Source organism: Gavialis gangeticus, unplaced genomic scaffold (genome assembly GCF_001723915.1).
Source record: "Gavialis gangeticus isolate Ggan-Ray unplaced genomic scaffold, GavGan_comp1, whole genome shotgun sequence".
NCBI lineage: Eukaryota > Metazoa > Chordata > Crocodylia > Gavialidae > Gavialis > Gavialis gangeticus.
In genome coordinates, this window is record NW_017729030.1 from 45669245 (window position 1) to 45686713 (window position 17469).

Here is a 17469-nt window from a genome sequence, read left to right on the forward strand (position 1 = left end):
CGGACTAGATGATCTGCTCAGGTCCCTTCCGACCCTAGAAACTATGAAACTATGAAACTGAGGGCTGGAGGGAGGACCCGGGTAACTATAGGTTAATTAGCGTAACTTCCATCCTAGGGAAAATCCTGGAAAATATCATCAAGAAGTCTATCTGCGATAAGCTTGCAGAAGGTAGGATCCTGAATGACAGCCAGCATGAATTAATTGTGGGCAGGTCTTGCCTTACCAGCCTCATCTCCTTTTATAACCAGGTAACTCATCACCTGGATAAGAGAGAGGAGATCGACATTGTATACCTTGCCTTCCAAAAAGCCTTTGATCTGGTATCCCACAATGTCCTCGTGAGAAAATTGGAGGATTGTGGGCTTGACTCTGAGACAGTCAGGTGGGTAGGAAACTGGCTGCAGGATACGACCCAGAGAGTCCTAATGAACAGATCTGTGTCATCTGGCAAGAAGTGGCCAGCAGTGTCCCACAGGGGTCGGTGCTTAGTTCAGTACTTTTCAACATCTTTATCAATGATTTGGATGTGGGGGTGAAGAGCTCACTAGCCAAGTTTGTGGATGACACCAAGTTATGGGAAGCGTAGTTATGCTTGAAGATAGGCTACAGATACAGGCAGACTTAGACAGGCTGGCAAGTTGGGCAGATTGGAACCAGATGAATTTCAACATTGAGAAATGTAAAGTGCTTCACCTGGGGATGAGCAACCCCCTGCACACCTACAGCCTTGGCGGTGCCACACTGACCAGCACCACGAATGAAAGGGACCTGGGGGTTATAATAGACCACAGTATGAATATGAGCTGGCAGTGCAATGCTGTAGCCAGCAGGGCAAATAATACATTGCCATACATCAATTGATGCATCTCCAACAAAACCAAGGAAGTGATTCTTCCCCTCTACTTGGCATTGGTGAGACCACAGCTGGAGTACTGCATCCAGTTCTGGGCACTGCACTTTAACAAGGTCATGGACAAGCTTGAAAGAGTCCAGCAGAGAGCGTATGATCAGAGACTTGCATGGCAAGCCATATAAGGAAAGGCCTTGTGACCTGGGACTCTTCATCCTGAAAAAGAGAAGGCTGAGAGGTGACTTGATAGCAGCTTACCGCTACATTAGGGGAGTATATCAAGGGCTCAGTGAACAGCTGTTCAGTGGGGCACCCTTGGAGAAAACTGGGAGTAATGGCCATAAACTCCTGGAAGACTGTTTCAGACTCAACTTAAGGAAAAACTTATTTACAGTCAGAGAATTCCAGACTGTGGAATAAGCTCCCTCTAGAGGTGGTGCAATCACCTACAATGGAATTCTTCAAGAGGAGACTGGATGGTCACCTTGCTGGGGTCACTTGACCCCAGTTGTCTTTCCTGCTTGTTGCAGGGGGCTGGATCCAATGATCTTCTGAGGTCCCTTCCAGCCTTACAATCTATGAATACATAAAGCTGAGCCCTCCAAATATCTTTGGATAAATATACCCATCTTATGCTTGATAATTTTTCTTTAGTAGACTCAGCGAACAAAGTGAATAGTCTCTGCCTGATCAAACGGCAAGCCAGACCATATTCAATACTGGGAGACCTTACTATTCCCCCTTCCCTTTTGTAGTGTTTTCTGGTCTTTCGCTCAACTAATTTGAAGCACAGACAGGTTTTTGCATCCTTTTATACATAGTGCCCAGACTGTCATTCCCCCTCCCCCTTTCCCTTCACTTGGAATAGGGGTCTAGACCTGGAGATCCTTCATAATGCTTTCTCTGCGGGATGAGCTCATAAGACTGGTGGTGCTAGTCTGAGTACTTCTCCTCCCCATTATAACCTCATCCAAAATGAAATACCAGCCAAACATCAAAATACATAAATGAAATGTCATTTTCATGGCATACTATATAGTTATTCTTATAATATTGAGAACACTGGGTCAAAGTCATCCCTAGCACAAGTCCATTAATGCTTAAAGATTCATTTGGCTTTACCCTGTAATAAATATTTTCATCTAGTTTCTGGAGGAAAAAATTTGATAACAGATTTTCATAAACGCTCTCGATTTACATTTTCAAAGTTTATTTTAGCACAACTCAGTTTACATTCACATTCCAATGTCTCCTCCAAAACTAGTGGCACCACCTTCCAGATGTGGTTGATATACTGATTGTATCTCTGCTCTGAAAAAAAATTATGGCAGGCTATCTTAGTTACAGACTCCAGTTTCTCTATATGTTAAGATTTGCCTCACAGTAAATTCAGTATTTTGTGATCACAAAAGCCAGCCTTATCAGATTCAGATTTGCATATCTTCTCCAAATCCTTGGGGCTTAATGTCTTCTCGCTGTGTGAGAATTTATCCACCTAGTGTCCAGTAAGGATCCTGTGTCCACACAACAGCAAACCCTAACTAAACAAAAGGGATGAGAGGGGACAGAGGATTGAAAAATTTAGATTTTTCAAAGATAACACTTCCATTGCATTCCATTATTATTTGTACCTTTGTGATTATAAATGGACAAGGGAATCTCCATTTTGAGTAATGTACAGTATCAAGTATAGTATCAGAACTTTAGTAATTAATAGCAAAGGAGTTGAGTATTGGTAAAACATCATAGGTTTTGAACAATTTATCTAGACTGGGTAAATAAGAACTGTTTTTAAAATGTATCAGATGAAGCATGTAACTTTTAAATAGGATTTAGAACCTCATGTAGTCAAGGCCTGCTTATTTTTTCCTATGGACAGCTAACACTTTTTTAATCTTGGGGCATATTTATATTTTTAAGCATCAGTATCGTTATCCATGCTAAATGCTATGTAAATATTTTTAAATGTTTTAGTTAATAAAGAATGTTTGCTAATATGTCTTAATACATAATCTGTTTTCCTGTAATCACAGTCTTCAAATGTAACTGCTGAATTTTAAACAGCATTTTATTTTCCTGGAAAGGTTCTATTTGGTTCACTTCTTTGGAAAAAATTTCTACTGAGTGAGAAATTCAGAGAAAAGCTGGACTCATCAAGTTTTGGAGCCAGCACATTGCTTTTCAGCTTATAGGTTCCAAGAACTTCAGGCCAGTAGGAACACATGTGCTTGCATGCATTCAGCTTGCTCACATGTACACGCTGTGAATTAAGTATTCCTTTAGACTAGACTACAATGCAACAGCTGTTTTGCAAAGTATCAGTAAAATGAGTCTTCAGAGAGAAAGCATCACACATGCATGTAGCCTGACTAACTTGGGCAGATAAAGGCTCACCAGGCAAAATCCACTGGGTTAGCTACCTTCTGAAGGCAAAAAGATTCTAAAGAACATCTCCCAAAAGTAAACTCTCCTTCTGAACAAATTTGATAGCAGTTACAAGTTGTCTTATGAACTTCTCTTCATAACTTGCTATTTTCCCACTCAGTCTGGGGTGTGCTGCAGTAGAGTAACAACACACTTAGTTCCTGTACTAATAATTGGGAATCTCAAACTATTCCAGTTCTGCATGTCCACAACCAGAGGCATTTTTTTAAGCTATATGTTGTTGCTTCTTTATTTATTTGGTTTTCCTTCCTTCTGACAAGGTATTTAGCAGAATTTGCAGATTAGTTAGAATCTGACAGGGCTATACCATGAGTGCTTCTGCTATAGCCTTGAACTTGCAAGCTTTGGGCTATTAACCATGTACCTTAGTGCCCATACCACCCTAGCCTCCATTCACTTGTTCTGAAGTTTAGTGGGGTAGACTGTTGAAAGTCTCTTGATAAAGACAAGAAGTGAGAATGAGTGATGGGGTGATTAAGGACCAGGTTGTAGGCAGTCTAGCAGAATAGTTAGGCCACTAAAGCATGGCAAATCACAGGCTTTGTGAGAAGGTCAGGGATCAGAGACCAGGATACCAGAGGGAAAGTGAAATCCAGGGGCAGATTCCAAATTGCAAGCCATGTCAAGGTTCAGGATTCAGAAGCCAGTGACAAAGTCAGGATGAGCTGGGAGACAGAGGTGAAGTCAGGGTATGCTAGGAACCAGAACCAGAATCAAGAGTCAAAGCCAAGTCATAGTATGCCAAGACTCAGAGCTGGAGTCATAGTATACCAGGGATCAGAACCAGAATCACTGTGAACCCAGAGTCAGAGACTGAGCTACCACATCCAATGGAAATAACCAAATTGCTAGAACTCAGGAGCAAGAGATAAGCAGGGTCAAGAATCAGAGAACCAGGAGTGTAAGATATGAGAGGCTTTTCAGGGTAGACCAGAAGAGCTGTTGCCTGGCCTGTAGCCACAGGTGGAACTAAATGGGGAGGCTGCTCTTCCTAGAAGCTAATCAGGAGGGCCAGACAGTGACCACCTGCTTTATTACCTGGGGTAGGGCTGCCAGCTAGATCCCTCAAGTAGATATGACCAACCAGGTAATTAACCCAGGCTGGGCTGCCTGTTGGGGCCCCTGACAGTCAGTCTTTTCTTGAACAGCTATCAAATTCATCCATGTTGGTTGTAATGAGGGACTTGAACTACCTAGACACATTTTAACATCAGGTTGTCCAACAAGATCTTGGAAAATGTGTCTGAAATAAGTTTTTTTTATAAGGAAAGTGAAGAAAAGAACTAGAAAGACAGTTTTCCTAGATTTGGTTTTCACCAATAGAGAGGAACTAGCTGATAACGTGAAGGGTGGAAGGTGACATTGGTAACAACGAAGGAAGGAAGGAAGGAGAATAACAGAATAAAAACACTAGAAAAACTTCATACAAGTGGATTTAAATGTAGAAAATTGGTGGCAAGCATTTCATGGGAGAGAAGTCTTAGGGAAAAAAGTCCAGAAAATCTGTTTGCCCCTTTAAAAAGACAATGGCCACCAACAGGCATTCATTTCTAGTGGGAGAAATTTTCCACTGCTAGAAATGTTTCTGGGAGAGGGAGCAGTACAGGTACTCATCCTGCACCTGGCCCCTCCCTATGCTTCTTATGCCTTCCTAAAACTGGGCGATCATGGTCTGTGAAATGTGGGGGGGGGCAGCAGCTGTTCCCAATCTTCCCATTTTGGGGCTGAGGGGAATGGAGCTGCAGAGCAAATCCCACTGCCCACTACTCAGACCAAGTATTCTGGTCTGAGGAGTGAGTAGGGAGCAAGGAGCAGGTGCTCCACCGCTCAGCTCCTAGTGCCTGGGAGCCAAGTGGAGGAACAGTCTGGCAAGCCCCGTCACCGCCTCTCAGACTGGGGACTCCAGTCTGGGCAATGGGTTGGGAACAGTGAGAGGATGCTCCTTCCTTCTCCTCCCAGTCTATGAGAGGGGCAGAAGCAGCTGTTCTCTATGCCCTCCCCAGACCAAGGTGGCCCTGGTTTTGGGAAGGTGCAGGCAGCATTTCCCCTCAATTCAACTCCTGCTCCCCAGGAAGAGAAAATCAGTTGGGAAGTCTACAGGGAAAAAATCTCCTGGAAGCAATTTCTACTGGGTCAAATATGGGTTATTTTTCTCTTGGAACTGCCATTTTTGTTTGAGAAGAAACTGTGTGAACACATATGCCTGTGATTTCTATCTGGAGAGTTGTGATCCCCACCCCCAGTAATGCCTGTGCATGAACAATGTTAAGGGTATGACAGATGTTACCCCAATGAAAAGGAAGTAGGAAGAACAGAAAGAGAACTCCTTGGCTAAACCAAAAGTTCTTCAGTTACTTGAAAATTAAAGGGAATATTACAAAATGTCAAATTTTAAACCTATTACTAAGGATACCAATATAATACAAGCATGTAGGGGCAAAATATGAAAGACTAGATCACAATTTGAGTTTTAGCTAATAAGGGACATAAAAATAACAAAAAAATCATTCTATAAATAAGTCAGAAATAAGAGGCTGCCCAAGAAAAATGTAGGAACCTTCCTGAATGGGGAGGGGAAGCTAATAATGTAAGGCTGAAGTATATAATGCCTGTTTCACTCCAGTTTTCACAAAAGAGTTCAATTAGTATAAAGGATGGGGATACATATTTTGCTGACAGTAGAGAAAGAAAAAGATCAGAGTTTGCTTAGATAACACAGAGGTTTTCAAATCATTGGGTCCTGATTAAAGTACTACAGGGACTGGCTGAAGTAACTGCAGAGCCATTGGCTACTGTTTAAGGATAGTGCCCATCTTTAAAAAAGGGGAAAAAGAGGGCACAGAGAATTATAGATCAGTCAGGCGAACACTAAAATATGGAAATATATGGGGCCATATTTTCAATCAATTTTGTAAACACCTAAAAGTTGACAAGGTGACATGTAAAAGCCAGCATGTATTTGTCCGGAGAAAATCATGCCTAACCAACCTTATTTCATTTATGTGAAGCCAACAGGCCTTGTGCCTAAAGGGGGCATTTCTAGATGTTATGTGTCTTAACATTTGCAAGTCTTTGACATTTTCATAAGGAAGGCAAAGAAATATGGTCTAGATGAAGCTAATCTAAGGTGGCTGGACAATCATACTTGAAGAACACTCATCAACAGCCCTATGTCAAACTGAGATGGTATCAAGTACAGTTCCCCAGGAGTCTGTTCTGGGCCCTGTACTGTTCAATATCTTTATTAATGACTTAACTGAGTGCACACTTAATATATTTCCAAGTGGCACAAGCTGGGTGGGATAGCTGATACTTTATGGGGACATGGTTGGACTCAAAATGACCTTGACAAATTAGGGAAAAGAACTGAATGAAAGGACAAGTTCAAAGCACTGCATTTGGGAAGGAAAATCAGATGTACAAATACAGAATGAGAAATGACTGGCAATGCTACAGTTCTGTGGGAAAGGACCTCTGAGTTACAGAAGATTAATAAAAGCTAATAGCATAGCAGGATGTATTAATAAGGTGCTGCATGCAAGTGACTGCAAGTGATTTTTTTCCACTCTTCATCATTGGTGAGGATTTGCCTGGAGTGCTGTGGCTAGTTTTGGGCACTGCACTTCAATAAAGATATGAAAAAATTGGAAAGAATTTGTAGGAAAGCAACAAAAATTATTAGAGGTCTAGAAAGCATGACTTATAAGGAAAGGTTGGAATGGGGATTACTTTGTCTACGAAATGGAAGACTGCAGGAAGATTTGATAACAGCCTTCAAATACACAAAGGATTGTTAATAAAGAGGATCATGAAAAAAATGTTCTCTGTGCCCACAAGGGATAGGACAAGAAGCTTAAGTTGCAATGAGGGAGATTTTATGTTAAGTATTCAGAAGAGCTTTCTAAGTGGGTGGTTAAGCACTGGAACAGATTACCTCCGGAGATTGTAGAAACCTGTCACTGGAAGTTTTTAAATACAGGTTAGACCAGGGGTGGGCAATGATTTCGGCCGGAGGGCCACTTAAGTTTTGGTGAGCTGCCGAGCGCTGTGCATACAGCATCTTTTAGAAGATATCATTTTAATAAATTATAGATAAAAACAAATCATGTACTAAAAATCAAACATCTACTATAACAACATTTAATTTTATTTCAAAAAATCATTTTTGTCCTGGTTTATGCTTTTATTGAGTAGCATGTATAGAGGCAATTGCATAATAGCTCAAAATAAAGTCTTACTCTTGTATATTGTGTGTGGGGAGCAGTGTGAGGAGGGTGTGTGGGGTTTGTGTGGGAGGATTGGGGGGGCAGTGTATGCAGGGGGTCCTGCTTGCATGCTAGGCCCTGGGAGCTGGCCGGGAGTGAGGGGAGGGACTGAGGGGTGTGTGCAACAGAGCTCTGCAGTGCAGGTGTGGTTCACCCCCCACCACCTGCCTCAGCTGACCCTAATCCATTCTGCATGGGGCCACTCCCACCTGGGGTAGCCCCTGCCATACTCCTGCTTGCCCCAGCCAGTCGCACACACTTTTCCAGTAGGGTTGCTCTCGGTAGGGTTTCAGCCACCTGGGTACTGCTTGGCTCTCCCCACCTCCAGTAGCTCCTCCTTCTCCTCCTGTCCCAGCTATGTCACTCTAGGTGTGGGGAAAGCTGCAGCTGGGGGGGGCAGGTTCCTGCCCCAGTGTGTGGGGCTCCAGCTCTAGCTCCCAGCCATCTTCCAGCACGCAGCTGCCCACAGGTGGTTGCTCGTTGTACCAGACCAGCAGAGTGCGCAGAAGGCAGCTAGGAACTGGAGCGCACTGGGGCAGGAGCCACCCAATGGAAGCTTCCCTCTCACCTGGAGCAGCACAGCAGGGGCAGGAGGAGGAGAAGGAGCTCCTGGAGTGGGGAACTAAGCAGTTGCAGCTCCACCAGGAAACTGTGTGCTGGCTGGGGCTGGGGTCAGGGCCATGGGGAGGGGGGTGCAGGAGAAGTGTGGCATGGGCTGCCCCGGGCCAGAGGGGGCGGGTCTTGGCCCTATGCAGAGCACCATGGGGGCAGCCACAGGCCAGATCCAATCAATTGGTGGGGCATATCTGGCCCGCAGGCCATATTTTGCACACACCTGCTTGTCCATTAGACAAGCATTTATCTGGATTGGTTTAGTAAAAAATAATCTAGCTTAGAGCAAAGAGTTTGTGTCTTAAGGTCCCTTCTCTATTTTCCATGTTGTGTGAAAGGGGTTAACTGTGAGCAGTTGACTATCATAATTAGCATCAATGGCAAGAGGGTAAGGACTCAGGATAGAATAAGGGAGGAACACGTTAGAGACTACATACATAGGTGTTTTCAAGTCAGTTTGGCTTGATGATATTCACCCTGAGGCAGGGATGAACACCCTATGGATAGATCTAATTCATGAAGAGGCTTGATCTCACCTGCAAAGATTTGATCTAGCCCATGACAGCGACTGGTGGCAGAGAGAATCAGTAAGGTGTGGCCATGATCAGTGACTGGGGGGAAATTAGTGGGCTGGGGGTGGCAGGGGGTGGGTGCTGGAGGCACGTGGCAAGAGTTGACAACATTTGGTGGAAGGCACTGGAAGGGGATGGGATGTAGCCAAGTTGCAAGCAGCAGCCTGCCTTAGGGATGAACCATGTTATTTTGGCCCACTAGTAGGAAAAAGTTGCTGACCTTGCCCTGAATTGCTGATATACATTTGTGTCTTCTCTTCTCTTATCATGTAGGCTCTGCTAGCATCTGTCTGAAGCATTTTTTTCATTTGTGTTCACTGTGTTGTAAATAATCATCTTTCTCTTCATCTTATGACACGGCCAGTTTTCTAAATTAGGTTTTGAGCACAAACAAAGCAAGTGGACACTTGGGTTGAAACCCTGGCAGACCTCTCTCAGATGAAATAAATAGAATAGAGTGCTTAGTCATTTTGTGTCCAAAGTGCTATTGCAAGTCAAAACATCAGTGCGTATAGATAATATAGTAGCATGCTTGTTTACTTGACTAATTTAGAAAAATTGCTTCCACAATTTTTGGGCAGTGAAATCATGAATCATAACTAAAAACTCTATTTCTTGAAGAACATCAGATTCCAGACTCACCAGGAACAAAGAATTCAGCCTTGTTTGTAGTATACAGCTGCAAAGCTCATTTTAAATCAGTTTGACATTCAAAAAGTGACATTCACTTCTGTTATGTTATGTTACTAACGTTGTTACCATCATAAACAAGAAAAATCTATAAAAAAATAACAGTGGCAGGGGATGTGGAATCCAGCTTGTCAGTCTTTATCTTTGAATAAAGGCTTTCCATGATCAATGATTCTTCTGATTATGAGATGTATTACCTATTAAGCATAGGGTGTCGGTGTGATCTGATTCCACCCTGCTCAAGTCACTGTAAAACAGTTAATGCAAAGAGTGGATGGGCCCTCCTGCTTGCTGCTTTTTGTGATTTAGTCTTAAGGGTAAGGTGATGGTTGGTTACAAAAGTAGGCACATTAATTTGAATAGGGTGGAAAAGACATCTAGATCTACTTTAATATTTAATATCTGAAATGGCATCTGGCCCATAATGTTTTAAAAAAATGAAATTCAGAAGATCTGCTTTTTCCAGGTCTTTATAGTAAAAAAAGGCAAGTTTCCCATCTTTGTCTATTATTTCCTAGCAGTCTTAATTTATGGTAGTGAAGTGGTAGGAGTTGGTGGCAGGGGAGTACCCCCAAGTTTTGTAAAGAAATTGAATTCATTGTTGTTATTTTTGAATCCTTCACTTCTTGCAAAACCATCACAAAACAGAACGAAGCAAAAATCCTCTGTCCTTTCCAGATATTAAGAGAATAGCGACTTTCACCATTGGCTGTCCCCCAATAAAGCTGCCTGGCTTCTTCTCCTTGCAGATTGTTCCTGCACAGGCTGTCCTTTCTGTTCTTCTGTCTGGGTTTTAAGCTCCCCATGGGGGATTCCCTCATTTGCAGAAGGCCCCACAGCTCCACATCCTTAACAGGACTGACTGGCCATTCTTAAGGGGATAGACCACACTGTTACATACCTTTGCCTTCCCCCCACCCAAAGTGGAATCTGAGATTCACTGTTCCAAATTTGGGTCCCATTCTTCTTGTGAAAAGAAATCTTCATTGGTGTATGCAGATCCTGATTAATGGCAAACCTCAAAGAGATAAGTTTATAGTGCCAGGTAACAACATTTCAGTCTGGTTGGCTTCTCACATTGCTTTCAGCCATGTTAAAGGGGCATGATTGGTAATGAGGAGCTAGTACCAGAGGTCCTCAATTGCTCACTTCATGGCACAGCACTCCCTAGTCCCAGAGTAATTGTACTCACTGGGAAGAAGCTTCCTTTTTAGTTTGGAATCAGGGGTTCTCCATCTTCAAAGTCCTAAGCAAGAATGGCTTCAAGGCCTGACTCTAAAACATCCGTTTGTAAAATAAACCTGTGATTGAAGTCCAGACTGTGCAACACTGGAGCAATATACAGTATCTGTTTTGTTTCTCCAAATGTCCCCACACATGCTGGAGACCGCTGCACAAATTGGGAGGCTATATTGCTTGATTTGTGTGTTAGTGGAATGCTTACTGGTGAGAAATGCAGGATAAAGCCAATCCAAGGAAGGATTTCAATTACTTTTTGGGTACTGGGAAGTCCATTAAGACCTCTACCTTATCAGTGAGGGGTTTAATCTCCCCATTTTCTAAAGTGTATCTCAAATATTTGGTTTCTGTACAGCTGAGTCCTTTTTTTGCCGGATCTGTGATAAGGCCCATGGCCCAAATTGGCATGAGTGGTTGGACTGGCTGTGTGTGTTGCACACAGTACATGGTGCCAGAATGGGGCATCTGCTGCATGAAGCACCCTGCTGGACTGTCACTGCATGCCGGCTCTGACACTTCCTGCTCTGGACCAGACCTAGAGCATGCAGCACACAGGGCTGGGGCCAGCACCTGGGGTTGGTCCAGAGACCCACAGGCTAGATCATACAGCTCTACACATTGGATCTGGCCCACGGGTCATGTATTAGATAACCCTGGCCTATAGGAAATGTTCTGAAGCACAACATAATAAACCACAATAAGTAATGAAGCTGATGTAATTTGGGATGGTTTAGTTGATTAACTTTTATATTTGGTTATCCTTTCTTGGGGAAAAAAAATAAAACAGGTTCCAGGCAATATCTACTTTGAGAATCAGTAAAAGAGATAAGAGGCATAGTGGCAGAGCCCTGCTCAAGACTCATCTCAAAGGCTGCCCCTAGTCCACTCAGCAGTGAATGGGTACCTGGTCACTCAGGCTAGCTCATGAGAAATAACTGTATTTAACACTAGCCTTGCCTCTCCCTTGTGTGCTGCTGACTCCTGTCTTAATCATGCTAGTCTAGTGGGCCATTAGCCTTAAGAGAACATTTTACTCTGACCTTTTACTCTGACTAGCCAGCTATCCAAGGAATAAACTACCTAGATCCTGTCTGGATATCTTCTGGATAGTCTAGCATTTAACTAGTTCTTCAGAGCAAGTTACTGAAAATAGGGAAAGATGAAGCTAACATCCAGGGTTAACTTCATTGCACCCATACTTTCAGGCGCACACCACTAAAGGCCATTCTACCCTGGAGCAGTGTACTTTCATTTCCTACAGTGCTAGATAATATGCTTCTGAAATGTTTGTTCTAATCTCTGTCCAGGCCATGGTTGGAATGAGGTCACTGTGTCTGTACCAGCTGCTGCTGGATTTGCAGCAGGGCTCAGGATCCCTGCAAAGGCAGAGTGGGAGAGTTTGCAGAAAGTTGTTGCTTGCAGGAGCATATACATGTTTTTGACTGGCTCCTGAGGCAGGAGAGGGGAGGAAACTCAGCCCTGGGGACTCAGCCAGGCTCAGAGAAAGGAAGGAGCCCTGGGACCACAGAGCTCAGGGGGGAACTACCCTGCAGCCTGCCTGTGAAGTGAATATGCCCTTAGTGATGGGGAGAAGACAACCTGATATCCTTTTTCCCTCTGTGAGGCAGAGGCACCCATGTGGGGGACAAAAGGGGTGGTAAGGAAGACTTGCCTAGGAGGGCAGGCTTGATCTGAGAAGGCTCTGGGGAGAGTTAACTGAGAACCAGCCTGGGGCCGGGTGGGTGATAAACCCAGGGTTGTTTCAGTTATCAGCAAAGGGGGTCATGTCTGGGAATTGGAGAAAGGTGCTTTTGGGGAGCGGGGACAGTGTGTGTTTCTTTGCAGGTACCACAGCCAGCTGGAGCAGAGGAGAGCTGCTCTTCCCCATGAAGCTCTAGCAGAGAGCAGGACTTTCTGAAGCAGCAGCACCAGCCATGGGTATTGTGTTGCCCCTGTGAAGGACAGCTGATGTCTTGTTAACCCCATGTGCTTCTGCTGAAATTCACTGCAGTCTCAAGGTTTAACCTGGGGAGTGGTACTGAGAGGTACTGTTCAATTTCTTCATCAGCGATCTGGATGATGGGGTGGAAAGTAACCTGTTTAAATGCACTGATGACACCAAAATTTGGGGGGAGGTGAGCACGCTAGCAGGGAGGGAGAGATTGCAGAGGGATCTGGATAGGTTACAGGGGTGGGCTAACAGGAACAGGATGCGTTTCAATACGGACAAGTGCAGGGTGCTGCACTTGGGCAGTAGGAACCAGCAGCACACTTACACAATGGGGAACTCCCTACTCGAGAGCACGGAGGCAGAAAGAGATCTTGGAGTCATTATTGACTCCAAGATGAACATGGGCCGACAATGCGAGGTCATGGTTGGCAGGGCTAACCGGACCTTGTCGTGCATCCACAGGTGCATCTCGAGTAGAGCCAAGGAGGTGATCCTCCCCCTCTACGCGACGCTGGTCAGGCCACAGCTGGAGTATTGTGTCCAGTTCTGTGCGCCCCATTTCAAGAGGGATGTGGACAACATGGAGAGGGTCCAGAGGAGGGCCACCCGCATGATCCGGGGACAACAGGGCAGACCCTACAGTGAGAGACTGCGGGACCTGAACCTATTCAGCCTCCACAAGAGAAGGCTGAGGGGGGACCTGGTGACCGTCTATAAACTCACTAGGGGGGACCAGAAGGGTTTGGGGGAGACGCTGTTTCCCCTAGCGCCCGCTGGCATAACAAGGAGTAATGGGCACAAGTTGATGGAGAGGAGGTATAGATTGGACATCCGCAAAAACTACTTCACAGTTAGGGTGGCTAGGAGCTGGAACCAACTTCCAAGGGAAGTGGTGCTGGCCCCTACCCTGGGGGTCTTTAAGAAGAGGCTGGATGCCTACCTGGCTGGACTCATTTGAGTCCCGTTTCTCTTTTTGGGGTTTTTTTGTTGTTCTCCTGCCCTGGCGGGGGGTCGGGCTAGAAGATCTACTAGGTCCCTTCCGACCCTTAATCTATGAATCTATGAATCTATGAGGGTGTCTTTGATTCAATTTGTACAGTGTTTTAGTTCATTGATACCCGCCTTCAACAATTAGATTAATGATATCCTGCTCTGCTGTTAGCCTCATGCATATGTTGACTGTACTGTAAATAATAAACTGTGTAAATAGTTAGACTGTATGTACTCCAGTGTGTGGGGAAAGCACTCCACAGAGAGGTGGCCCCAGCCTTAAGGGCTGGGAGGTTGACCAACGCTGTTTGACACCCCAGGACCCTGAATCCAAACGTGGCCACAGGTAGCACTGTGGCTAGGGTTACATGTCTCTTCCTAGGGTTAGAACAAATAGAAAAGCTCTCCAAATCTATATTCCCTTAATAACATAATTCCCTAAATTGTGATGAGAGGATGTCTCCTAGGAAAGGCAGTAGGAGGAGAGACATGTCAAAATAAGAGTTAAAATAACTCTCAGATGGAGATGACAAAAAGTGAGGAGATAAGAGCAAGCTGAAATATTAAGAGGGTTAGGGGAAGTGAATGAAGGAGGGAGTAACTGGAGGAAGACAAAGTGGACAGAAAGAATGGGGAAGAAGGACTTCTCAAGATGGAAAATTAGTGTACAAAGAGTCAGAAGGAGAGCTGGATCTCCTGAGCTCAGTAAATCTCTTCACTGCCCTGCCTGGAAGAAAACTGGAAGGGCCATGAGCTGAAACTGCTCAGCATAAGCAAAGATAATCGAGTAGGTATTTTAGGGGACCTTCTGCACTGCATGTACCCTTTGAAATGTAGATAACACTGTGATGACAAAGAGCAAGCAAACTGAGAGCTGCTCCAAGCACACAAACAGGGTTTCTTTTTTCTTTCCTTTCTTTTTTATTGAGAGAGAGAGTTGCTGTGCTTGAGGCAATACCACCCAGATGGCTGCTCATTCAATGGTAGGAAGGCTCTTGCACATCTCAGGAACACATTTTGGAGTAAGAAGACTTTGCTTTTCATAGAAAAACCTTATTTTTATGTGTGTTTGGAAATCTCTGACGTGTTTGGGCCTAGCTTAAAGTTGTCAGAGCTGAAGGTGCTCAAGTGTTGCGTGCTGTCTCTTCAGCTACAGAATGAAAGGAGGAAGGAGAAATGTGTTTCCTTTTTTTGCCTTTCCTGTAAGGCAGGGAGTGAAGATCTACTCTTCAGTTTCCCTGATTTAAATTCTGCTATTTTATCAAGGAGAAAGAATACATGGTTGACCTTTTCCCTCTAAGGCAGGGTTTTTTGCTGAGGCTGAGATGACATAACAAGCAAAAAGAAAATCTTATTTAATAAAGAAATAAGCAATAGGTTTGGCATTCTAGAAAAGAAAAGGCCTGACACAGGAGTTATAATAGCGTTAACCTCTGGCTTTGTGTGTGGTCCACAGTTGATGTGTTTTGAAAAGCAGGGTTTGCTTGCCCCATTTGACTGAGGAGAGAGAGCTGAGAGAGAAAGAGAAAGAGAAGAGAACCAATGCCACTGCTGACCATAAAATTGCAGTCTTTTCTTTCTGGTTACAGGAAGAGCCCAGGAAATCAGAAGATCAGCTGCTACCATGTGAGACACAGATCAACCTTGTTGTCATGGCATAGTGTAGTTTTGATTTGAGCTTTAAAACACCACTCCAGCACCCAAAGTTTTAGGTTTCACACAACACAAACTGAGTTCAGCAAACCACTTTGTGCTTAAGCTATTGTTTTAAAATTAAAATTTGTATTTATAACTAAGTGAAAAACCTGTGCCGTGCAAACAAAAAACGGTTATTGTTTAAAATTAATTCTTGCCCAGTTGGGAACATGTCCAGAGCTCAGATTTTGCCAGAGCCGAATGGAAATTGAACTTCAAACATTTCCAGTTTATTCTAAATCTACAATGCAGGATTATGCAGAGTGCTCTAAGGGCCAAATCCTGCCCTCAGCTCTGCCAGTGTAAATCCAAAGCTGCTCCACTGACTTCACATCTGGCTCTTTATTCGGAAAACAAGATTTCATAGCCCTGCTTTGGTTTGCTTTATCCAGCTTCTTTTTGGGTTTCTGTTTGTTCATTCCCCTCTTTATTTTTTAAAGATTCCAAACTAGCTACTAAATTAACTCACAGCAGTAAGGAGGTCATCAGAAATGTGCCAAGGGACAGCAGAGCCATCAATGTCCTGGTGCCCAACAGCTGGTGCCAAGGTCACTCCATAGTGGCAAGTGGAGTTTTTCTTTCTATTTGCCTAGTGATTTCTTGCTAATGGTGTGGTATTTCTGGAGGACAGAAAGCCTCTGAGTTAACATTGCTGGAACTGCATGAATTAAAACATATTCTTTAATGAATTCTGGAACTCAGAGGCTGTGTCAGCTCTAAAGATTTTATGTCAGAACCTTATATGTCAATAACATATAAATTATAAGTGCTGTGGTGACTGCATTTGCCAGATTGTACCTGACCCAATTGTGAAAGAACACAGCGAGGAAAAAAGGAGGCAGAAGCAGCAATCCCTAACTATTGCACAGGCCGTATATAGGCTATGTAGAAATGCAGTCTTTGTGCCTTGCTGTCTCCATATTGCTCTGGGGGGACACTGCAAAGATCGGAGGATGAAGTAAAGGCAAGCCCCTGGCTTCGCTAGGTATTGCTAGCCATGAACAGTCAAAAATCACAAGATTAGTGTAAAAATCATGAGACTTTAATAATAATAAAGTAGATGTCCTTCACATTTGCTTTATGATTTTTTAACTTTTAAAGGTTGTGTTTTCAAGTCTTTTTCCACCCCAAAAAAAGCCAAATATATATATATATATATATAAAAATTAAGGTTGACAGTCTCACATATTCACATGTTTCCAGGAGCTAGAGCTTTCTGAGAAAACACTAGATAACAGGAGAGCAAGCAATTGTGTTAGTTTAAATATGTGTACTGGCTAGTAGATCTGGCCAGACTTGCATGTGATAGAAAAGGAGATGAAAAAAAAACTTGACCTATAAAATTGTTCTCCCTCCACACCAGGACATCTATGCTTAATATGTATTTATTAAATGATTTTTCTTGCAAGGGGATGATGAATTATCCAGTAATTTATCACTTACAACTTTTGCAGGAGGTGAAAATATGGGTTGTAGCAGGAATTGCAGAGGTTTTGCTGTAGTCAGCATGTTTGGCCTTTGCAAGTAACCCAAGTTAAATGAATTCAACCGTTGTCTGAAGGTTGACATTATAACTCTAGTTTCTGCATGAAAATGACTTCAGAGTCAGAAACAGAGATGTATTTTGAAGGAAATGTATGCCTTTCCATACCCAAATCACTTTGTTTTTGTCCATGCTAACACAGCCTTCCCCTTTTGTTATAATGATGCAGCCTGCCTTTTATTCTGTCTCTGATCAGTTTTGCTTGTGCTGATATAATTTTGCTCTCATATTTCTAAACTAGGATGTGTATCTGAATGTTTTCAGTCGATCAGGTTAGACTGTGCCACTCACAAGGATCACAAAGATAATATTGAAACAGCTGGACTATCTCAGTAACTGAAGTAAGGCCAACTTTCTTTTTAATCTGTAATGTATCCAGAAGTTTAAATAGAAAACAAAACACGTCAAATTTCTTCAGCTGGCCATGGACCGTGACACACCCTTTAAGTTTCCATTGCTTTGTATCCCATCTCTAGTTTTTCTCACCAGAAAAGAAAAACAATATCTGGAAGAGAGGGAAGATATGACAAAGAATGGTGTCTCTGCAATTCTTTTTAGAGCCGAATCTGTATAGTCTCATAGATTCATAGATTCATAGATTTAGGGTCGGAAGG

At 43.5% G+C, this 17469-nt stretch overlaps 1 long non-coding RNA gene across 1 annotated transcript in view; it reads right to left on the minus strand.

Moving 5' to 3' along the window:
• Nucleotides 1-13390: 13390 nt before the first annotated feature.
• Nucleotides 13391-17469, minus strand: part of LOC109301183 — a 6333-nt gene continuing 2254 nt past the window's right edge. Inside the window, exon 3 of the long non-coding RNA XR_002098463.1 lies at nt 13391-13400. This is a non-coding gene — a long non-coding RNA (uncharacterized LOC109301183). The remainder of the gene's footprint in view (nt 13401-17469) is intronic.